General features: G+C 37.4%; 1 pseudogene; it reads left to right on the plus strand.

Annotated features, from left to right (window-relative positions):
- Window positions 1–13,573: 13,573 nt before the first annotated feature.
- LOC107793542 (pentatricopeptide repeat-containing protein At2g13600-like) lies at window positions 13,574–15,428 on the plus strand (annotated as a pseudogene).
- Window positions 15,429–16,595: the final 1,167 nt, after the last annotated feature.

Below are 16,595 nucleotides of genomic sequence, written 5' to 3' on the forward strand. Positions count from 1 at the left end.
CGAATCCAAAGATAACCTCTGCATCAGTCATTGTAGCCTATGAAATGTTAAAAAATGGTTTTATTCCCGGCAAAGGTCTGGGCTCATCTTTGCAAGGAATTATACAACCAGTATCTCTCCCCGAGAACTGGGGAACATTTGGTTTGGGATTTATACCCACTATCACCAATGTGAAAAGGCCAGAAAGCTGAAACACAAGGCATGGGTTCTGCCAAAACCAGTCCCACATCTATCAAAGTCTTTTGTCAAGACCGGTGTTGAAAATCGCCCGATAACAACAATTCCTAAATCCCGGGTCAATCCTGAGGAGGAATTAATTGAAAGATTCGAGAAATTGTTTAATGATGTGAATATGTTAGAAAGCGGGGAAGGATGTAGCAACACAGAAGTTCAATTCGTTGGGCCAGAAACAAAGCTTAATAATTGGAAAGCCACTCCTCTCCCCATTCGAAAGGAGTCTTGGTAGTTTATTTTGATTTTCTTTCAGTTTGTTTGGGTTACCTCAGGGTTGTAATCCCAATGCTTATCTTACAGTTTGTTTGAAGTGTGCAAACCTTGTTATCTTTCAGCATCCAATAAAATACAGTTTCCTTTATCATTCCTGATAGTTTTCTTTTTCCCTTTCTTCTTTTTCTATACAGTTCTTTTTACGCTGGTTCTAATGATATGGTATGCATGAGGAATCCTCAGCCCAGTCTTAAAAATCAATCTGGTTCCGAAGTAATAATTCAAGAAATATATTGTGATTATAAATCAGAATATGATGAAGATGAGGTTTTTGAAGAGATTAGTAAAGAGTTAATTCACTTTGAGGAAAAAACCAAACCTAACTTGAGTGATACCGAGGACATCAATATAGGGGACACGAGTAATATCCGGGAAACTAAAATAAGTGTCCATCTCGAACCAAAGATCCGAGAAGAGTTAATTAAAGCACTCATAGAATTCAAAGATGTTTTTGCATGGTCATATGACGACATGCCGGCCTGAGCACTGATTTAGTGGTTCACAAATTGCCCACCAATCCAACGGTGCCTCCTGTCAAGCAGAGGTTGAGAAAATTCAAGCTTGATATGAGTGTGAGAATTAAGGAAGAAATTACCAAACAGTTGGAAGAAAAGGTCATTCGAGTCACTCGATATCCTGTTTGGTTAGTTAATATCGTTCCTGTGTCAAAGAAAGACGGCAAAATTAGAATATGCGTCGACTACCGCAATCTCAACAAAGCAAGTCCAAAAGATAATTTCCCATTGCCCAATATCCATATTTTGATCGATAATTGTGCCAAGCATGATATAGGATCTTTCGTGGATTGTTATGCCGGGTATCATCAAATTCTAATGGATGAAGAAGATGCAGAAGACGGCATTCATAACACCATGGGGAACTTATTGCTACCGGGTAATGCCATTCGGTTTGAAGAACGCCGGAGCAACCTACATGAGAGCGATGACTACAGTGTTTCATGATATGATACACAAGGAGATTGAGGTATACGTGGACGATGTAATCATAAAATCAAAGCATCAGGCCGACCACGTTGGGGATTTGAGGAAATTCTTCTTAAGACTTCGCAGGTACAACCTCAAGCTTAACCCTGCCAAATGCGCATTTGGAGTTCCGTCTGGAAAGTTGCTGGGATTCATAGTCAGTCGGCGAGGCATCGAGCTAGACCCATTAAAAATCAAAGACATCCAAGAATTGCCACCCCCAAGGAACAAAACTGAAGTAATGAGTTTGTTGGGAAGGTTGAATTACATCAGCAGGTTTATTGCTCAGCTTACGACAACCTGTGAGCCTATTTTCAAATTGTTGAAAAAGGATGCTGCGGTCGAATGGACCGACGAGTGTCAGGAGGCGTTTGATAAGATAAAAGGATATCTGTCAAACCCACCCGTGTTGGTCCCGCCAGAGCCAGGAAGACCTCTGATTCTTTACTTGACGGTTTTGGAAAATTCATTTGGTTGTGTATTGGGGCAACATGACCTCACTGGCAGAAAAGAACAGGCCATCTACTACCTTAGCAAGAAATTCACAGCTTATGAGGTTAAGTATACTCATCTGGAGAAGACATGTTGCGCCCTGACTTGGGTAGCTCAAAAATTGAAACACTATTTGTCATCCTACACTACTTACCTCATTTCTCGTCTGGATCCATTGAAATATATTTTTCAAAAGCCTATGCCAACGGGAAGACTTGCAAAGTGGCAGATATTACTCACAGAATTTGACATCATCTATGTGACTCGGACTGCAATGAAAGCCCAAGCACTGGCCAATCATTTAGCCGAAATCCCGGTCGATGAGGAATATGAGCCGTTGAAAACCTATTTTCCCGATGAAGAAATAATGCATATCGATGAGATCGAGCAAATTGAAAAACCTGGTTGGAAACTTTTCTTCGATGGGGCTGCTAACATGAAAGGAGTCGGGATAGGAGCTGTAATCATCTCTGAAACAGGGCATCACTATCCTGTTACGGCTCAACTACGATTTTATTGCACCAATAATATGGCTGAATATGAAGCTTGTATTATGGGGTTAAGGCTAGCCGCAGACATGGGTATCCAAGAAATCTTAGTCATGGGAGATTCGGATCTTCTGGTACATCAATTTCAAGGAGAATGGGAAACCCGAGATTTGAAGCTCATACCATACCGACAATGTCTACATGATCTTTGTCAGCGGTTTCAATTAGTGGAGTTCCGGCATATTCCAAGGATCCATAATGAGGTCGCCGATGCATTGGCTACCTTGGCATCAATGTTGCACCATACAGACAAAGCTTATGTGGATCCATTACATATTCAAGTCCACGATCAGCACGCTTATTGCAATATGGTTGAAGAAGAATTTGATGGTGAACCATGGTTCCACGAGATCAAGGAGTATATCAGGATGAGGATATATCCCGCACAAGCCACATGAGATCAAAAGAGGGCCATTAGGCGATTGGAAAATGGATTCTTCTTAAGCGGAGGAGTTTTGTATAAAAGAACACCAGATCTTGGATTATTAAGATGCATAGATGCCAGACAAGCTACGGTTGTCATGTCTGAAGTACATTCAGGAGTTTGCGGACCCCACATGAGCGGATATGTGTTAGCAAAGAAAATCCTCCGAGCTGGTTACTATTGGCTTACAATGGAGCGAGATTGTATCAGTTTTGTGCGCAAGTGTCATCAATGCCAGATACACGGAGATTTGATTCATGCTCCACCATCCGAGTTGCACACAATGTCGGCACCATGGCCTTTCGTTGCCTAGGGCATGGATGTGATTGGACCAATTGAGCCGACAACATCCAATGGGCACAGGTTCATTCTGGTAGCCATTGATTATTTTACCAAATGGGTTGAGGCCAAAACATTCAAATCAGTGACCAAGAAAGCTGTGGTCGATTTTGTCCACTCAAATATCATATGTCGATTCGGAATCCCAAAGGTGATCATCACAGATAACGGTGCTAATCTTAACAGTAACTTAATGAAAGAAGTATGTCAACAGTTTAAGATTACACATCGCAACTCTACCCCATATCGACCCAAGGCGAATGGAGCAGTCGAGGCAGCCAACAAAAACATAAAGAAGATACTTCGGAAAATGGTAGAAGGTTCAAGACAATGACATGAAAAATTACCATTTGCATTATTGGGACATCGCACTACTGTTCGCACTTCAGTAGGAGCAACTCCTTATTTGTTGGTACATGGCACTGAAGCAGTAATTCCTGCAGAAGTTTAGATTCCTTCCCTTCGGATCATCGCTGAAGCAAAGATTGATGATGATGAATGGGTCAAAACCCGTCTGGAACAGTTAAACTTGATTGATGAAAAACGATTGGCCGCAGTATGTCATGGTCAATTGTATCAAAGAAGAATAGCAAGAGCATACAACAAAAAGGTGCGTCCACGGAAGTTTGAAGTGGGTCAACATGTGCTGAAACGTATTCTTCCTCATCAGGTTGAGGCAAAAGGCAAATTTGCCCCGAATTGGCAAGGACCATTCATTGTGACCAGAGTATTATCGAATGGTGCACTATGCTTAACAGATATTGAAGGCAAATTGCATAGACATGGCGATCAATTCTGACGCGGTAAAGAGATATTATGCATAACTTTTTGAATGTTTGTATTTAGCATTATTTCGAAGATTGGAATGACAAAGGCAATTTATTCTGCTATCCAAACACTATACCCTTTGCTTCCCCTTTGAGCCATATTTGTTTCTTTCCTACCCTCTCTTGGAATCGATGAAAATTAAATATATTTATATATAAAAAAAACCACTATTATTGTAGTGAACTACGTTTGACCTGATTCCTCAAAGAATGATACGTAGGCGCCTTACGGCTCGGTCATAGGGTGCACAATATACATAATGTGCACAAAAAGAAACATCAAGCGACCCCAATCAAGAAACTGGGGCAAGAATTGTATTGGAAATAAGAAAAAGATTCCAAGAGTTGTAATTTTAAACCCATATCAAAACTATTTAACTTTTTGATGCCTTTCCAGCCACATATACCAAAAAGACCTTTCGATCAATCTTAGAAAAATGCTGAGTCAAGCAAATGAAGATGGTTCATAACACTCTAGTCCAAACAAGAAAAGAAAGTAAAAATGAGAGAGTCTTATAGGTGAAAACCCACACGGGCACCGTAAGACGACGAAAGATGAGAGAGAGTAAAATGAGAGAGTCTTATTGGTGAAAACCTTCGCAGGCACCATAAGGCGAAAAGGAATTAAGAAATGAACAAATGAGGAAGGTTTGTCGGTGAAAACTCTTTGAGACATTACAAGTCAAACATGTCGGTAAAATGAAAAGATGAAGTTGGGTTATGGAAATTTTGGGAAAACAAAATGATACAATTGAAAAGAGATTGATTAAAAGACTGGGTTGATTAATCCAAAATGCATACCATGATCATTGGCGCCAGTGACTCCAATCAGATAAGTCCTTTATTCCTTCTCCAAAAAATCATCCAAATTTGGATTTTTCTTTTCATTCTAGATTGTCTAAATCGTCATGTTTTCATCACTAATAATTTTACTCTTCTAAAGCCTTTGAGATGAGTTTTGTTCCAAACAAATAAGAAAGAATGTCAAGGTATACTACCAAGATTCAAGGTTGCATAAGACAAAATACGGCCATGATGGGCAGGAGGATAAAAAAAATAAGATATGGGAGGAAGAAAAGTGAAATCAAAAGTGGATCAACAATGTCAGGAGAGACATATGATTACGATTAAAAGGGTTTGAAGTAAAAACAACAGTTGGTGATCCTATAGTCAAGGATCAATTACAAGGACAAAACAGTCTTTTCAACCACTCCAAGGCAATAAAACAAGACGAAGAGAAGCCCCACCATCGGCAAGAATGCCCCAGTTAACCACCCTGCTTTAAACTAACGAAGTTTTCTTTGATTTAAAACAGGGGCAAAAACAACATTTGTGTCAGGAAACACCTGGTAAAAAATTTAAGAAGAAATCAGGCGTCCACCTGGAGAATGAGGATGAAGAATTAAAGAAGAAATCAGGCGTCCACCTGGAGAATGAGGATGAAAAAATTAAGAAGAAATCAGGCGTCCACCTGGAGAATGAGGATGAAAAATTAAGAAGAAGTCAGGCGTCCACCTGGAGAATGAGGATGAAAAAATTAAGAAGAAATCAGGCGTCCACCTGGAGAATGAGGATGAAGAATTAAAGAAGAAATCAGGCGTCCACCTGGAGAATGAGGATGAAGAATTAAAGAAGAAATCAGGCGTCCACCTGGAGAATGAGGATGAAGAATTTAAGAAGAAGTCAGGCGTCCACCTGGAGAATGAGGATGAAGAATTAAAGAAGAAATCAGGCGTCCACCTGGAGAATGAGGATGAAGAATTAAAGAAGAAATCAGGCGTCCACCTGGAGAATGAGGATGAAAAATTAAGAAGAAATCAGGCGTCCACCTGGAGAATGAGGATGAAGAATTAAAGAAGAAATCAGGCGTCCACCTGGAGAATGAGGATGAAGAATTAAAGAAGAAATCAGGCGTCCACCTGGAGAATGAGGATGAAGAATTAAAGAAGAAATCAGGCGTCCACCTGGAGAATGAGGATGAAAAATTAAGAAGAAGTCAGGCGTCCACCTGGAGAATGAGGATGAAAAATTAAGAAGAAATCAGGCGTCCACCTGGAGAATGAGGATGAAGAATTAAAGAAGAAATCAGGCGTCCACCTGGAGAATGATGATGAAAAATTAAGAAGAAGTCAGGCGTCCACCTGGAGAATGAGGATGAAAAATTAAGAAGGAGTGAGGCGTCCACCTGGAGAATAAGGATGAAGAATTAAGAAGAAATCAGGCGTCCACCTGGAGAATGAGGATGAAGAATTAAGAAGAAATCAGGCGTCCACCTGGAGAATGAGGATGACAAATTTAAGAAGAAGTCAGGCGTCCACCTGGAGAATGAGGATGAAGAATTGAAGAAGAAGTCAGGCGTCCACCTGAGGAATGAGGATGAAGAATTGAAGAAATCAGGCGTCCACCTGGAGAATGAGGATGGAATTAAGAAGCAGTCAGGCGTCCACCTGGAGAACAAGGACAAAGAAAAGAAGCAGTCAGGCGTCCACCTGGAGAATAAGGACAAAGAAAAGAAGCAGTCAGGCGCCCACCTAAAAAACAAGGGAATACAATTGAAGCAGCAGAAGTCAGGCGCCCACCTGGAGAACAAGGGAATATAATTGAAGTATTGATATCAAAAGCCTACTCATATGAGAAAGGAGCACACTTAGAGTCAATAAAGCAGAGGAGTCCAACAAAGTCCCCAGCAGGAAACGACAAGAGTCCCGAACAGATAAAGAAAATATGGGACACAATGAAAAGGAATACGGAATAAGCCAAATGCCCAAGAGTCACCAAGATATCAAGACAACAAGGAACGCAGGGCATGATCTAGATAAGATTTTATAATTCATGTACCATAGTCTAGTTTAGTTTTTCTTTGTATTACCTTTGAAGCAAGGTGTAATAAGGAGGTCAGCAAGCAGTAAAAGCAGCACGAAACAACAGTAACATCACAGTCCCATGGTAGTCCCAACTACCCAAAATTTTCCAAACTACATTGACCTGATTCCTTTATAGCCAAGGATATGTAGGAAACCTTTGAAGCAGAGGTTCGGTCAAATCTTTCAAAAAATATTTCCCACGGAGTATTTGAACGGGCAAAAATCGCTCGTATCCGCTCACTTTATCTTTGCACGAAAACTCTTTGAGTTTCCGCACAAAGAGGGGCAGCTGTGAGCACGTGATTTTTGCCTCACGAAAACTACTCCAAAATAAATCTAAAAATAAAATAAATCTCTTTTACTGTGCAATTTTTAGAATTTGGGTGGTGTTTGTTAATTATTTGTGTTGTCCGTAAATGTTTGCTTTGTTATAATTAAACAAAAAATAAAATAAAAATACATATTTCATGCATATCTAGGATTTAATTATGCATTTAATAATTATTTATAAAAAATAAAATTACAAAAAAATATGTATTTATTCTAATTTTAATGTTCCACTGTGTGATTAATGTTTCGTCTATGTGTTAATAGTTGTTAAAAAAAAGGTAATTAATATCTTTGTAAGGGTAATTTTGTTCTTATAATTTTAATTAGGATTTTAATAATTAAGGATAAATTTAGGAAATGGAAAATAGGTTGAAAAATTAAAAAAAATCGGACCTGGATTAAAATCCAGGCCCAAACCAATTAATCCCCTCACAGCCCAATCCAAATACCCATGTCCGGTCCAATACAACCAAATCCAAACGACGCCGTATGGGCACTTCAAATCTGGGCCTTTGATTCGTTTCAATCAAACGGTCCAGTTCAGCCATTGCTTAAATGAAACGATGACGTTTTACGCTGTCAAATCTGAACCATTCATCTATCTTGGTCCAACGGCCTCAAGAACTCATCCAAACCCGATCCATATCACCCCCGGGCTGACCCCTTTCCCCTAACTTAAACCAAACGATGTCGTTTGGTTAAGTGAATTGATCTCAACCGTACATCTTAATTGATCCAACGGATGAGATCAATCCACCCCACTCGTATATAACTCCAATCCACACCCCAGCCCCCCAAACCAAACACCCCACCCCCGGTCCTGTTCATCATCTCTTTCAAAGAGATCTGATGAACTCCGCCCTTCACCACCGAACACCGCCTACCGGAAATCGTCTCACGGCGGTTCCGGTAGTCCAAACCACCCCACTTTAACACCCTCGACACCTCTCAACCTCCCCGTTCCAATTCCATAACCCATATACCTCGAATTAGGCTCCAATGTCTCGAATCATCGATTGAAGGTTGGCCTGAAAAACCAACTTTCTCCGATGACCTCCAAAATAACACCACAGCTTCCCTTAAATACCCTCACCACGGATCTGTTAGTTGCATGGCTCGAATCCTACTAGAACTGCTCGAATCTTCATTTGAAGATTCGAGTAAAACCTGACCCTATCCCAACCTACCTCAAACTCACACCAGTTACCCCCCTGACCTCCCTCGTGCCTAGAATACCGTTGGTTTGATTCGAATCTGCCCAGAAGTGTTTGGATTTAAGATCCAAAAATCTGAAACCCTAAAAATTTTCCAATCTTGGAATTTTTCCGATTCAAGTGAAGGATTGAGGTCTAAGAGACTTTAATCGAAGTATTCTCAACTGAGAATACTTCGAATAAAGTCTGTTCAGTCTCAAAAATGTCTGAATCCAAGTTGAGTCTGTGTTTGAATAAATTTGAAGATTCAGAGGTATTTTTTCTATTTCTTATGTGTATTCTACGTGTATTTTATGTTTGTTTCATTAGTCTGTGTAATTTTTCCATCATTTATTGTTATTCTGTCTCATACCCGTCTATATGATCAAAATATGAAACTGTTTCTGTTGGTTGTGATTATTTACAATGTGAGTAATCGACTCGATTAAGTTCGTCGATTAGTTATATTATGAATTCTCGTTTATGATAAATACTAATTGAAACAATCTGTTTACTTATTGTTTGTTGACAATTGTTATAGATAGTCAGTTAATTAGTCTTTTAAATCATGCTTATTTGTAAATCAATGAGTCCGTCAAATGGATGTTGTGTGTACTGATTTCTGGGCAGTTAGTTTCAGGTAATGCATACACTGACAATGCCCATGCACTTATGCTAAATTCAATTTCAATTCAGATTTTTGTTCTGTTAAGTTCTATGTATTGTTAATATGTTTGTGTACGAGTCCAGTGTTCAAACTGAATTTAGTTTTGTCCATCAGCTATTAGACCTTGGTTTTGTTAGATCAATTAGCTATCAGTGAAAAGACAGAATGTTTGTTTGATTTAGGAATTGATATTAGCTGTTTTAAATCATGATGATAATTAGGTTTGAACAGATTTTTTTTATCTGGTTGGTAATAGATTCTGATTTTTAGTTTAAAGACTGTAATAACAGTAGGATTCAGGGGCATTTCTGGGAATGAAACAGATAAAACAGTGAGGGTAATATGTTAATAGTAGTGTGCTGAAAGTGGAATGTTAGTGGCTGTTAATTTAATGGGATAATGGGAAACAAAGGGTAATGGAATGCTGGAAATCAGGAAAAAGTTCACTTAATGGGATTTAAAGTAGTCAAAAGCAGATTTTTGAATATGATTTTTTGATTTTAAAAGAAAGAAGGGGTCCAAGCTGCACTAAAAAAAGAAAGGGGCAGACCTGTATAAATACAGGAAGCATGACAGATTTTAGAGGAGGACTTAAGATCAGATTCTAGACAGAGAGTTTGAAAAGAAAGAAAAGTTGAGATCTGATTTTTAAGGCATTAGGGGAATACACACAGAAATACATATACATAGAGAGAAAAATCTGGATAGAAGTTAAGAAAGTAAAACAGAAACAGTAAAACAGAATTCTACATCGGAAACTAGTATTGAAGTTGATTCTGTGTTTTGAAATTGAAAGTTTTTTTTTCCGGTCTGCTTTGTTCTAAGTCTCAAATCAGAAATATTATTCTTTCACTAAATCTGTCCGGATTTATTTGATCCCATTGTTCAGTTAAAATCTGAAGTTTCTTTAAAAATACTGTTACTGTGCATCTGGGTTCCTCGGGTCTTATTATTGCTCAAATCTGTGGAAATACTGCTATTCTGCTGGTTTTGTTGCTGCTATTATTGCTGAAATTTACTCCTTCTACCTTCATTTCCAGGTACATATCTTTTAAACTCATGTTGTGAAGAGTTTCAACATGACAAATAAACGAAGCTTGAATTGTAATTCTATCTTCTATTCGTTTAAGCTCATTAGTTTAAATTTCAGCTTTGTTTCATGTTGGTTAAATAGTAATATATTTTGACGTGATAACTATAAGTTAAATGTCATTTCTTGAAGTTTGTATAAGTGTTGTAATAAGGTTAATTTCGAAATTTTCATTAAGGGAAGATATAATTAAGTTGTCAAGGTAGGGAACATGGCATAAAGTTGGCCATTATTTAAATTTTATGGTGTTGTTAGCTAAATAAAGAGTAATGTAGAAATATCAAGAAAACTACATCACTAACCTCTGTTGTTAAATAAGGTTAAAAATGGTGTTGGTGGTGTTTTTCATATATAAGATAACATATGTGTGTATGACCATTAGCGAAAGGTTATTTGATATAGCTCGTTACGATGTTAGAATGTTATGAATGTTTCCGACGTACAGTTAGGTTGCATGTAAGGCAATTTTATTGAATCGGTTTGCATAATAATTCCTTTCTTATCAACTTGATGCCTATCTACCATCATAAACCAATTAACCAAAAAATTACAATTTTGGATTAAAAATAAGTATATGAGAATGAGATGGGATGTATAAGCACGAATTGCAACATTTTATATCAATGGTATGTAGAAATAGAGTTTGCATTAAATAAAATAATGAAAATTTTTCGAAAACATCTCTTCCTTTCATAAATCAATTTTTTTTTAGTTTCATACGCAATTCATTTTTGGCACATAGGTATTGCATTTACGAGAAAAATGGTAGTATTAATTACGCGTTGTTCATTTTTATTCCATAAATACGAATGGTTTTTGCGGAATATAATTCATAAAATATATATATATAATCTGTGGTTGACACCCAACAAATTGAGAATTCTCTTCAAGAAATTTAGAGGTGTCTCAAATAGTGATTTACCATGACCTTTCATATAAAAATAATAGGGATGTAATAAACCATTTGTAAACAAATTTACACTACCATCAAGAATATTTTTGTGATTAGGGATACGTTCGCGTAACCTGATTATATTTCTAAAGCAATTCGGATTATGCGTTCGCGCAACTTCGAGTGAACATTTTAATAAAAAATATTTCTCCGAGGATGTCAAAATAATTTCATATGACCCGAGATGTGCAGATCACTGTTTAATCATACAAGGGCGACGACGTTTTTAATGTTACTTTTAACTTCGAACATATGATTTTTTTAATAAGAATATAAAAAATATTATCAACCTTTTGTGTACACGTATGCGTGACACGATTCTCTGCAATTATAAAAGGTATATAATACGAATATACGTACGCGTAATTCGTTTATATAATTGTAAACAATAAACAAAAGCGGTAACAAAATCATGCAATAAAAATGTATTTAGTAAAATCAAGATAATTAAGCCAAGAATAAAAACAGTTGAGCGACCGTGCTAGAACTACGGAATTCGGAAATGCCTAACACCTTCTTCCAGATTAACAGAATTCCTTACTCAGGATTTCTGGTTCGCAGAATAATAAACAGAGTCATATTCTCCTCGATTCAGGGATTAAAACTGGTGACTTGGGACGCCTTAAAATTCCCAGGTGGCGACTCTGAAACAAATAAACAAATCTCGTTTCGACTGTCCTTCAATTGGAGAAAACTCCCTACGCGCCCTCTCGGGTGCGGAAAAAGGAGGTGCGAAACCGTGAACAGTAACGCAGTCGTGCACACTGCTCCGCCGTCTGTCGGTGAAAAGCCACCGGACCACCACCAAAAGATGCGCCTTCCAATTGCGCACTATTCTCAGCAAACCATTACCCAAAAAAATTCCCCAGCTGTTACATATTTGCAAAATGGTGTTGGGATTATTGTAGCACAAAATCGCCTGGTCACTCGTTTCTGGGTCAAATTGAGCCATTCCAAGCACTGGGGATTCTTCTCCAGGTCCATGAGCCCGTTTGGATTGGCTTAAAAAAGTGGCTTTTAAGTATAAGGGCTTAAAAGCACTTTTTAAGTGCTGGAGCTTGTTTTATAAATAAGCAGTTAAATGTTTGGATAAAAATGTTGAAACTTAAAAAAAGTTATTGAAGTGTTTGGTAAATAAGTGCTGGTAAGCACTTATTTCTATAAAATGACTGAAATATCCTTAAAGTTGTTAACACTATAAAGAAAATGATTAATATTTTATTCTAAATTAATACATATACAAAAAAATTATAATTTAGTTCATTTTCAATTTAAACTGATTGCCTAAATATAAATTATTTATTTAAATAACATGCAATAATCTATTATTTCACCAAAATATATTTTTTCGTCTCACAGCTTCAAATTCTTTGTTAACATGTAGACTCATTGAAAATTTTGATTTAGAATATAATTTCACCAATTTTAAAAAATGTGGGATTCAACAGCAATCTTTAAAAAAAATTGTTATGGAACCAAAAAAGAAACTAAAACAAAACAAATAGTTCGGCGGTGATGGAATTTGGAAGGCACAAATTGGTAATGGCAAAGGAAAGGAGAAAAAGAAAAGATTATGGAATTTGGAAGGCATGGATTGAAAATGGCGGAGGAAAGGAGAAAAAGAAATGATTGGGTATTTTGGAAATTATACATAAGTATCAAGGATAGCAATGTAAAATACTTGGTCAAAGAGGGGTGACTTTTAAGCTAGAAAAAAAAAAGTTGGGATTACCCAACTCATCACTTTTGGCTTAATTTGGACCTTTTGATTTAAAAGCATTTGACCTTTAAGCTGATTTTAAGTTTGCCAAACACCTCAATAAGCTAAAAAATGACTTAAAAGCTGGTCAAACCAGCTTTTAAGCCCATCCAAACAGGCTCATAATTTCATCCCCACTGAGCAACGTGGACAAATTAAAGAATGCCACATCATTTAATGAGAGGCCCACATGAAGTGCCATTAGTCGCGGTGTAATTTTGACAATAGAATTAACGTCATATATATTTTCAGATGAATAGATGGACGAGATTTTTATAAACCATTTAGCATACGATAGGGGTACTTTAAGCTGTTTTCCAAATAAAGAAATTAGTACTCCCTAATACTGTTTCAACAAGAATTAAATGTACATGTTTTCTATATTAGCTACAATTCCCTATCGCAATTTTGGAACTATTACTAAATAAATCATGAGAAGTCGACAAAAATATCTGTCACGAAAATTTTAAATTCGCAAATCGCAACCATGTAAAAATCCATAAGATTTCAAATATCCGATTATTTCATGCATTCTGCGACATATTCTTCCCTTGCTAATCCTGAATATTTTTGTTAATTATAGAAATAATCTGCTCTTATGCAACCAAGTGAAGCAATATCCGCTGAGCCTGTGCATCACTTCGCGCGCCTCCTTTCAAACTGCATCCAAACTAATGATCTCAAGCTTGGGAGACTCATACACTCCCGTCTGATCAAGACGACATTAACCTTTAACACATTCCTCGCCAACCGTCTGATATACATGTACTCTAAATGCTGTTCCATAGAGTATGCGTAACAGGCCTTTAATGAACTGTCAGACAAGAACGCCCAATCTTGGAACACAATGCTGTCAGCTTACTCTCAAAAGGGTCTTTTTGAGAAAACCTTCCAGATGCTCGATGTAATGCCTGATCCAAATGCTGTGAGCTATAACTCAATCATTTCAAGCTTAACTCATCACGGGTTCCCTAGAAAAGCTATGGGGTTTTTCAAAAGAATGCAAACTTAGTGTGGGAGTGGGTTTTTGATTGACGAGTTCACGGTTGTTAGCGTGGTAAATACTTGTGCAGGTTTGGGTGCATTGAACTTGTTGCGTGAATTGCATGGGTTAGCAACTGTGATTGGTGTGAGGTTTAATCTTGTGGTTTGCAATGCACTTATTGATGCTTATGGGAAATGTGGCAAACCCGGGTACTCTTATTCTATTTTCTGTCAAATGTGCGAGACTGATGTATTCTCATGGACTTCGCTGTTGGTTGCTTATATACGTGCGTCTAGAATGCCAGATGTGTGCTCACTTTTTGATCATATGCGGATCAGAAATGTGGTGGCTTGGACTGCTCTGATCACAGGGTTTGCGCAAAATGGAGAAGGAGATAAGGCTTTGTGTACTTTCAAGGAAATGTACCGCGTGCATCCACTTACGTTAGTGTCCTAAGTTCTTGTGCAGGCATACCTCTTATTGAAAAAGGTAAGCAAGTTCATGGACACATTTTTAAATGTACATGTTTAATTGATTTGCATAATGTTTTTGTAGTTAATACTTTGGTTGACATGTATTCTAAATGTGGAGACATGATATCTGCTATGAGATTGTTTGAGAGGTTAGACGAGAAGGATCGAGTTACTTGGAACTCGATAATAAATGGATTTGCTCAAAATGGGAATGGAGTGATGTCTTTGTTCATGTTTGAGAAAATGATTAAAACAGATACAACACCAAATCATGTAACTTTTCTTGGGGTTTTATCTGCCTATAGCCACTGTGGTTTATTACCTGAATGATTTCAATATCTCCATTCAATGGAGAGGAAATACGGTATAGTAACCCAGTTGGATCACTATGCCATCTTGATTGATTTACTTGGACGGAAGAATATGCATGGAGAAGCTGCGGATTTGATCAAGAGAGCTCCTTGGGGAAGAGACAATATTGGAATGTGGGGCGCACTTTTGGATGCTTGCAGGGTACATGGGAACTTGAAACTTGCTAGAAGGGTGGCAGAAAATCTATTTGAGCTGGAACCTGATAATGCTTCCAGGTATATTATGTTATCCAACATCTATGCAGCAGCAGGAATGTGGGGTGATGCCCGCACTCTGCGAAGGTACATCTATGACAGAGGATTGGTGAAAGAAACAACTTATAGTTGGATTGAGATAAACAATATCAGACATAAGTTTATCGCTAAAGACAAGTCCCACAGTCAGTTAGAAGAAATAAAAGAGTTGCTGCTTAAACTCATAGATCCAATGAAAGATGCTGGATACATATTTCAAATTGAATGCTCATACTTTCTTGTAGATGATGCATTTTGTTGACATAATTAAAACAGGTAGTAACCATGTATAACAGTTTCTAATTTAACAATTAATATGAGCTCTGGTGGTTGGTTACCTGCTTTGCTGAAAATTTGGGAAAGGAAAAGTGAGGGAGAAATTTTGTTTTTCAAGATATTACGCCATCACTTACACTAAAGATAAGAAACATGATCATAAAATGTGAGGCACTGTAATTCATGTTGCTTGAAGCTCTTTGGTGCACAGGTAATGTTTCTGTGCCTTGATTTAGTGCTTTTCATTTTGGTAAGAAAAATCTGAATGTTCTTTCACATGGACCTGTTAACTATCACAACCTATCATATTTTATGAACAACTGGCTTCATGTTGTTCATTCGAAGATCCCATTCCCACCATCCAAATGTTTCTTAAGGGAAAAATGGTATCAATGCCATTCCTACACTTCTCCTCAATCATGAGCTATTTAAAATTCTTAATGTTGTTAAGTGCCTCAACATATCTATATTATTAGAACTATATTCTTTTTGACAACTAATTTTCTCTCAGTCATTGCTATTGATGGCAGGTTACTGAATATGCATTCCTTGAGTTAAGTGCAAAAACAGTCTGCTCGAAGTTCACTGCAGCAATATTAAGAAGCTGGGATAGCCTAACAGGGAAAATATAAATCATGGGCTAGAATATTCAGAAGGTACGACATGCCACAGAGACAGCTCTGAGGTATACTACCATCTCTGTTTAAATTTTTACTATGACAGTTTCTGAAGTTCTGGTTGATCCTGATCCATCATGCCTCTAACCTTTGCATTTAACATTGAGAGGGAATATCCATTGTGTGGTTCACAATTTTTATAACGCTTGAAGCTACTTATCTTCCAGACGTGCAGTTAAAAATCTTCAACTATTAAATACTCATTCTTCAAATGCAAAAAATAACGGCTTGTTAGGTTCTCCAAGCGAGGCAAATTTGGTTCTTAGAGAATTGAGATGAGGATTCTGTAGCAAATAAGGGACGATTTGCTGAAGCTTGAGTAATTTAATAGTAGTTTACCTCTATTAACATTACCTTTAAGACTTGCAATTGCAGAAGTTCCATCACTTTTTAATATTCATTCTTCAAATGCATAAAATATTGGCTGCTAGGTTCTCCATAAAGTGAGGAAAAAAGGTTTTTAGGAATTTGATATGAGGATCTTTTAAGGCATAGGATCATTTGCTGAAGGTGAGTAATTTTAATCATGGTTGAAGAAATTGAGGCATCAAAAACTTATGTTATGTTCCCAAAAGCTGCCCTTGCGTTATCCCCAGTCAAGCAT

The sequence above is a fragment of the Nicotiana tabacum genome, chromosome 10 (genome assembly GCF_000715075.1).
Source record: "Nicotiana tabacum cultivar K326 chromosome 10, ASM71507v2, whole genome shotgun sequence".
In the NCBI taxonomy this organism is placed as follows: domain Eukaryota; kingdom Viridiplantae; phylum Streptophyta; class Magnoliopsida; order Solanales; family Solanaceae; genus Nicotiana; species Nicotiana tabacum.